This window comes from Patiria miniata, unplaced genomic scaffold (assembly GCF_015706575.1).
Source record: "Patiria miniata isolate m_02_andy unplaced genomic scaffold, ASM1570657v1 HiC_scaffold_10, whole genome shotgun sequence".
NCBI classification, from domain to species: Eukaryota; Metazoa; Echinodermata; class Asteroidea; order Valvatida; family Asterinidae; genus Patiria; species Patiria miniata.
Window position 1 is genome coordinate 7,985,369 of NW_024037048.1, and position 9,224 is coordinate 7,994,592.

The following is a 9,224-nucleotide window of genomic DNA, read 5'->3' on the forward strand; positions in this document are numbered from 1 at the left end:
GATGCAGTGGATCCAGAAACAATAGACTACACACCCACTGAAGATCCTCATCAAAGTCGAAAAATTGCACTGGTGGACGGTATGGTGGTCGTGCAGAAGCTAACAAAGAAACCAGCCACGGTAGTGACAGTCAAAGACCTCAGTGAATGCTTCAATACCAGACTGATGTCTCTCACAAGAGACTGTGATGAGATCATTCTGGTGTTTGTTACATACAAGGCTGATTCCCTGAAGAGTACCACAAGGGAGAAACGGAGACAAGGGAAGGATCTGATCCAATATCAGATCAGAGATGACACCAGCATCAAGCACATCCCAATGAGCCGGTTCCTTTCCCACGACAAAACGAAGGCTGATCTGACTGAGTATCTGGCAGCAAAAACCCTGGAGTACAACCAAGACTCGTCAAAGCTGGTTATCGCATCTGCCGCAGGACGTACTAGGAGCAATAGCGAGCTGCTAATCGAGGAACAATCACGAAGAGGCGGACACGCTGCTAATCTATCATGCAGTGCTGGCATCACAGAGGAACCCACCTGATGCAGAGTTGGTTGTCTTCTCCCCAGACACTGATGTTCTGGTGCTGGTCGTAGCACATTATGACCTTCTGCTGAGAAACACGTCCATGTCAATGGCTTCCGGAGTGGTCCAAGTGCAGCCAATATGGACAGATCTAGTTCCAGAAGGAGCAAAGCCTTTGCCAGCCTTCCACGCATTCACGGGGGCAGACAACACTGGGAGGTTCTCTCGCATAGGAAAGGCAACCTGGCTGAAAGTCTACCTCAAAGCAGGCGGAGTAGTCATCAATGCTCTGCAGATGCTTTCAGATGCCGCTGAAGTCACTGAAGAGCTGCTGTCAACGCTGGCTACATTCGTCTGTGCTGCATACGTGCCAAAGGGCATCCAGATTGCGAGCATCCCTGAGCTGCGATGGCATCTTTTCTGCAAGCATATGGCTGAAAGTGACAAGCTGCCTCCCACCCTTGGTGCTCTCAAGCAGCACATCCACCGAGTCCAGATCCAGGCCACAGTATGGGGCCAGGCAAGCATTGCTCAGCAGCAGTCCCTGGATCCGCTGCAGCATGGCTTCTACAAGGACACAGCAGCTGATCAGGTGAAGCCAATCACAAATAAGGTCCTCCTAGCCCCCAAGGCCATCATTGAGATGGTGAGATGCCAGTGCAGAGCAGACTGTTCAACATCTCGATGCTCTTGCAGGTCCAAGAACTTATCATGCACAGACCTCTGCCAGTGCAGCACCCAGTGCCAGAATGATAAGGACTCTAGGAATGACATGTTGCCGACCAGTGACAGTGATGATGATGATGTGTAAAGATTCTGCTATATAACAAAGATTTTGTTATACCACACTTATTTTGGCATGCTATCATGATATGGAAGTTGTCCAAGAAGCTGCCTAGACATGCTAGAGGTTTGACTTGCTACATGTAGAAGTTTTGAGCCATTTAAAAAATGTATAATAATGGAATGAACATGAAAATCTGCTTTGTGGTTATGTTTAGCTGAGTTTACTTTATACCATTGGCTTCCTTACCCCTGAAAATGTATGTTTAGCCGTTAAAAGCATTACTCTAGGAAACCTGCATGCTGAGATATTGAGAAACACCACTTTTCAAGGCAGCCATTTTGAAAATCCAAGATGGCCGCTTGGTGGTTATGTTTAGCTTATTTAACTTGTACCACTGGCTTCCTCACCCCTGAAAATGTATGTTTAGCCGTTAAAATCATGACTCTGGGTCACCTTGATGCCGAGATACTGAGAAACACCCATTTTGAAGGTGGCCATTTTGAAAATCCAAGATGGCCGCTTTGTGGTTATGTTTAGCTTATTTTACTTTGTACCACTGGCTTCCTCACCCTGAAAATGTATGTTTAGCCGTTAAAATCATGACTCTAGGCCACCTGGATGCTGAGATATTGAGAAACACCCATTTTGAAGGCGGCCATTTTGAAAATCCAAGATGGCCGCCATGCATGCTTCCGGCAAATTGTAAACATTGGTTTTCTGATTGCCTATACCACACAGATTCCAAAAATGTATAGGTTTGCAAATCCCCCAAAAAAGTTAACGAAATTACACAGTGAACTTGACTAGTTTTTTTTTCAATCTAAAATGCATTGATTTTCTCGATCGTCTGGTCCCCAGTTTTACTTTTTGGAAATTGGACGATGAATGCCAACTACCATGATTTTGGTGGTTAAAATACAGCACATGCCGATGCTTCATTATAAAGGCCAGACTCATGTGGCTGGTATTAAGACTATCATCCAACGGTTCCATTGTCGAGGACCCAAATTGTGTGCCTCGCCCTTCGCTTGAATAGTGCACGAAATTAATTTATTCCTAGGTCTTTTTTGTGTATAGATTTTATTTCAGTATATCACAAGTAATGGCAATCTTGTTATGACAGACAGTGAATCGTATAACACAGGGTGAACAAGGACCAGTGGAGGTGAAAGATTCGGCGCGTGTAAGCCCTGGTTCCTTGTTTATTCGCAAGCTCGTGTTTAAAAACAAATTCCAAAGGCATGGTTGTGTGTAGCCCCATAAATGTGGCCAATTTACTGGACTTCCTCCGTAAATAAAGGCCGAACTTCCACCATGTACAAAAACATGTCGAACTTTGTCAAATTTTGATTTTCACATTTAGGCATAGTTTGTAGTTTATTTTTGCTTTAGAGGCATACTCACCCTCTTTATAGGCTGATCAGAAAGTGCTGCCTTTTTTCAGATGTCTAATTTTCGTGAAATTTCAGTGTTGAAATTTTGATACGCAAACGTGTGCAAACCAATCTGGAAATCTCACGAAAAAATAGACATTTGAAAAAGGCAGCACTTTATGATTAGCCTATAATAGAGGTGAGTATGCTTCTAAAGCAAAAATAAACTGCAAACTAAGCCTTAATGTGAAAATCAAAATTTGACAAAGTTCGACATATTTTTGTACATGGTGGAAGTGTGGCCTTTATTTATTTACGGAGGAAGTCCAGTAAATTGGCCACATTTATGGGGCTAGGTTGTGTGCACATTCTTATTTCGCTTTTTTTTTTCTTATAGTCTTTTAAACTATTGTTTTGTAGAAAACGCCCGCAGACTCGCGCCAAAAGGGGCATTGTGGGTAAAAGCTCCTTTAATCTACAAGTGTTTAAAAAGGTCCGTTGTGTCGTCCGTTTCTCCATAATCGCATTAAGGTAAAAAAAATAGGACTTTATTGACGACTTTGCCTGATTTCTAGTGACAAAGGCCGTACAATTTAGCCCTACCACTTTGTCGTTGAGAGCTTCAATATTTCATTATATGATTATCACCTAGATACCAAGGTTGAGCACATCAACAAACTTGTTGCGACGGTAGACCTTAATGCAAGGTCAGAATGCACAATGGTCCAACTGTCAAATAAGCAACTCGGATAATGTTATGCATCGCGTGAAGCAACTGTCCACTGTTTAGCGGCGTGCCTTGTCGTCATGGCGATCCTCCAAATTCTGCTAGCGATTCATTACCGTGAATTCCATGCCCTTGTGCATGAATGTCGTTTTAATATTGCAATTTCACCTCAAGACACGAAATGGCGGTCCATCACATAGGCCTGAACAATTCTGATACACATATCTTGGTCAAAAGGGACCGCTAAATGATCAGTGCACGCACTGAGAGCAATGAATGGTGTGCATTAAACAGTCTTAATTATTTTTTTTGACGCCCCTTTGTGGTGTGAGACATATACAGGCTAACAGTTCTTGATGACGGCTTATTCCGTATCGAAATAGTGTCATTTTTGGGCTGGATTTTGAATTTAATTGCGGTGTTGCAAGTAGTACCTGACATCAAATGTTTAAGTCCCTACGCAAACCCGTAAGGATGAGGTTGTGAATTTTTATGAAAGGTCTGAAAATTTGATGAAAAGTCTCTGAAAGATGACAAGGGCGGATCTGGGGGGGGGGGGGGCCAAAGGAGGCCAGGCCTCCCCCCCCCCCGAAAAAAAAATACATTTTTTTTTTAAGATGACTTCGCAATAAAGGCAGGCAATGAGTAAACCATCATCTTTTCCTCAAAAAACATTGGTTAAATAAAGTGGTCAGAAAAGGCCTCAGATCGCACCACAGAGCATCTAGAATCGAAAAAAATTCTGGGCCCTTAAGCGGGCCCTAAACCCCACGCCGTATTTTTTTTTAGGACACACTTTTTTGGGAACCGAATTTTTTTTGGCGCCCCCCCCCCCTTTAAAAAAATTGTGTTCTGGATCCGCCCTTAGGGGCGGACCTGGTTTTCAGGAAACAGGGGGGGGGAGGGGGTGTTAAGTTTGTTAAATAATCGTGCGAATAGCTATTTTGCAATAAATAAGCAGTTTAATGATGTGGTTATTAAATACACTTGATGAAGATGATGTGCTCCGTTTTTCTAAATCATTATTTAAACCGGTATGCGTACCCAATATGAATCAGATGGAATGAAATGTTGCAATGTGATATTATTGATTCCATCATAAATTATTAGTCCAGTACATAATTAGTTGTTAGGAAATTAAAGTTTGTTTTAGTTTTGAACATATTTATATCAGAAAGGTAATTTAATTTTAAAACGTTTTTTCCTGATCAATTAAGAAAAATGTGTTACTCTTAACTGTTAAAGTTATTCCAGAAAATCAATTACCGATAGTCAAGTCAATCGCGCTGTTACTATGCATACATCTTAATAACTGTTACATGTCAATGTGTGCAAATTAATTGAGCGCACGCGCAAATGTGCCGTCGACATCGACACACACACGCACGGCGGCCAACACACAAGAGAGCGATACCTTTATTTATCCTGAACGTCTGCTGATGTGCACTTCGTATTCGAAGGAAGATTTCAGGATGTCGATACTGATAGGCATTGCGGTGATTGTGTCACTTGTTGTGCTCGCCAATGAAACTCAAGGTAATTTCAGTGTTTAAATTGGCAAATATCCAACTTGGCTTGTAATTTTTTTGTAATCGTTGTTTATTTTTTATTTTAATACATAATTTTACACATTTTAATTTTTAAATTTTACACCTTGCTCATTCGGTTATGCAAAACGTTTATTTCAATTCCCACAATAATAGGCAAGAATTTTCACATTCGGGTAAATTTATCGAAAGCTCAAATTATAGGTTTTCCTGTCCATTTTCATACTTAGTTCATTCGATCATGCAAAACCTGTATTCAAATTCGCAGAAAATGGGCAAGCGTTTTCACAGCCAGTTGAGCGAAAAGTTGAAAATACAGGGTGGTCCCATACTTCCACTATTCAGAGACCTACGCTATTGACATAATATGGACAGGAAATTTTGTTGGAAGGAAAACGATACCAAGAACTCCCGATCCAAGCCCGGTTCATACTCAGCGCGACTGCGTCGTCAGGGCGTGTTTTCGCGATGCGAATTCGCACAAGTTGAACACATTGCAACTCCGGCGAATTTCGCAGCGAATGCTCCCCTGACGTCAAATTCGCTTCGCATTCGCATTCGCGTGGAGTATGAACCGGGCTTAAAGCCCGGTTCATACTCCAAAGCCCGGTTCATACTTCACGCGAATGCGAAGCGAATTTGACGTCATGAAACATTCGTTTCGAAATTCGCCCGAGTTGAAATATGTTCAACTTTTACGAATTCGCAGCGCGAATACTTGCCATGAAGACTAGTCACAAATTCGCGTTCGCTTTCGCTTTCGCGCCGAGTATGAACCGGGATAGAGTCCAGTAGTTTTGATGCCAACGCCATTTTTGTTAACCAAAGTCAGGGGCTCTAATTAGAAATATCGCATAGTGAACAAAATAATTATCTTAACAAAACGAAATAAACTTGATTTTCAAATAACTATAGTACAGCCCATGTTCACCCTTCTGCTGTGTCTACATGCGTCATCACATCATACGTAATCCAATCTAATCCCCGTCTTGCACTAATGCACTTTATCCAAGACCAGATAATCCCCGAGGTTACAGACCAGTAAATAAACTGCCATGGATCCCAATGATAAATGCCCCCACGTCAGAAATTCATGAAATACTCACGAACTCTCCAAAGTGTTCTATCAAGGTGTCTCCAAGGTAACTGTTGGTAGAAATTACCATTTCAATTCAATTCAATTCAATTCAATTCAATATAACATTTATTTATATCCAACCATGAACAAAATACAATTCATATAGCATGTAACAATAAAGGAAAATAATTATAGAATATATAAATTTTGTCTATGAAAAACAAATAACAAATAAGTGAAGTCGTAAATGACAAAGCAATTAAATCCAGCCATAATAAGCCTAAGCTTGTCAATGGCAGGTGCTAACAGCATATTGTGACCACTATGAAGCAGTAAATGAAACACAAAAACGTTCACTAATAAAACAATTGTAAACACATAATACTCAGTCAATAACAAAGCAGTTAAATAGGTAATTAATAATCAGGAGTTAACTATCAAAAGTAAGAACGCAGAAAGATAAAGAGCAAAAATACCTGTATAAATAAAAAGTACAGGCTAAATTATATAATGAAAAAAATAGGGTGGACATAGGCATATTTATTTTCCAATGCAATGCTTGTACGGAAAGCCATTTAAGATGATCACCTGTTAAAACAGTCCTGAAGCCCATTGGCATATTGAAATACGATGCCCATACGCTCCATTGCAAAATAGAGAGCTTTTTGGGCCCAATTTCATACACATTTCACAAAAGTACACACTCACAGTCCTGTGCACGGCTTCCACCCTTCTTTTTGACAAACCCTCAATTCAGGGCCCCCAAAATGCTCTAATATCGAAGAATCTGAGGGCATGCAAATCGTGTTTTGGCCTGCGTGGGAAATTTCGGGCCTTTTTACTAGTCTGCACCCCTGACTTTCGTTCACAAAAATGGCGCTGGAATCAAAACTCCTGAACTGAATCGGGAGTTCTTGGTATCATAAACCTTCTAAAAAATATAGCCATACATAATTATCATCAATGGTTTAGGTCCCTGGATATTGGAAGTATGAAGTTACTGAATCTAAATCAATATAGTATTAGGTTCGACCTTAGCGGTGGTCCGCTGGCCAAATGCCAGTTGAATTGTCGGCGGACCAGCTGAAACACGTTGCCAAGTGGTCCGGCTGGCCAGCCGAAAAAAATCTGCATCAAAAAAATGCTTGTTGTATTTATTTGGTTTCTTACTTACATTCGCTATTTTTTTCAAAAGAAACCTCCGTTATTTTTACAAATTCGCTTCGCGATATGACTACTTCGCAACTCGATGTCACGGTGACTAGTATAATCATGTGCGTAAACCCAGCTCAATGCGGCGATGACTGGTTCCCGCCGCGCCAATTTAGAAGACATCATGAGGAAAATGCGGTAACTAGTCTGTGCACGGCTATGCGATCGAAGCGCTAGCATGGCTATGCATTCAGGCGCCAGGCACGTGCTCTGTCAACTGGTCGGATTCGACATCGTAAAAATGCCAAGAAAACACCGATGGAGAAAGAACATTTTTGCAAGTTAATTTACAGAATTGATCTAGCTTGTCTGTGTATGTATTTTCTGTGTTCAAGAGTTCATTTTGAGATCGTATTTGGAGTGATACATGCCGTGTGTTTACCGAAATTTCTGACCGTAAAAACGGGTCCGTCGGCCCATGGTGGGCCGCTCGCCACACACGCACGCATCACACACCTCGGAGTTTTGGCCAGCTCCCCGCGTCTTGACTAGCGTTGTGCATATGGTGCGAACGACCTGAATTTTCCATGATTTTTTGAAATTATCGAACGTAAATATATTGACAATAATTAAAGGTAGGTTTTATTCACTTTTTGTTGCCATTTCGTGTATAGCTTTCGTAGTGCAATGAAAATAGTTCAGGCTAAAACTTCGCATAAAATTGAATACCCCATTCAATATGCATAAAAAAATTGGCAAAAAAAAGAAGAATTTCCGACCGACCGACCCTATTTTTGAAAGGCATGTAATCGGAAGCAGTATTTTTTTGGCCTAATTAAGGTAGGTTTTATTCACTTTTTGTGGCCATCATTTTGTGTATAGCTTTCGTAATGCAATGAAAATAAATCAGGCTAAAACTTCGCATACTGAGGCCTAATTGAATACCCCATTCAAGCTGCATAAAACAAATTGACCAAAAAAACCCCCAAAAATCCCGGCCGACCGACCGACCCTATTTTTAAAAGGCATGTAATCTGAGGCAGAACTATATATTTGTTTGCGGCCTCAGATCAAGGAGGAAGAAAATAGACCTCTATTGCTCAGGTGACATGATGACATGGGTGTTGACTATAGTCTAGTTATGACTTTGAAACTGATTAACTGGTGGGTACACGCTGTATAAGACGGACCAGTCAAAAACCTGGCGGACCAGTCAAAATTCTAGCCAACTGGTCCGGCTGGCCAGCAAAAAAAAAGTTAAGAGCAACCCCAAAGTTGCATTTTTTTGTGACCACTCTGTTTTTCGATGTACATGTACCATCAGCAAATAACATATCTTGAGCAATTAATTTCGTGAACTCGGGAATTCAATTTTGTAGCATACATACCTTCACAACAGTAACACATGTTCAGTGAAATTGGTCAGTTGCATTAGCAAGATTGTAGTCACGTGTTATCTAATATTTGACAATTGCCGATAAAATATTGTGTACAAGACTGACTTTTATATGCAGACCAAAATAACCAGTTTGTTAATTGGTGTGATTATTTGTAGAAATAACACCTAAATAGAAAGAGTAAGAAAATCATAAATTTTTTTTAAAATGAAGTAGATTTTTGATCGCAAATTTGTAGCGAAATGCAAATACCAACTCAAGAAGTGATTACTGTTTAGAAGAATACCGTTTTGGCGATTAATTTAAAACAAAAATACATCAACAAATAGGGATTGAGGACCTGCACTATAGCGCAACAAGATCGCAAAAAAATTGTATTGGGTTGCTCATAAGGTTCTTCATGTTAAACTTAGGCCTATACGTTAAATATTACAGGTCACTTTGTTTTCACATTACATGTCGGTATTTGGCTATTGCATTATGGTTGAAAATTAATGTTTATATTGGCTGATCCAGGATTTTTCAAAGGGGGTTGCTGGGATGTTGAAGTCTGAGATTTTCAGGAGTTGGGGGAGGGGTTTGAATGAGGTGTTGCAGTCAACCCATAAAAGACCAAAGGTCTGAAGCAATAAATCAAGATT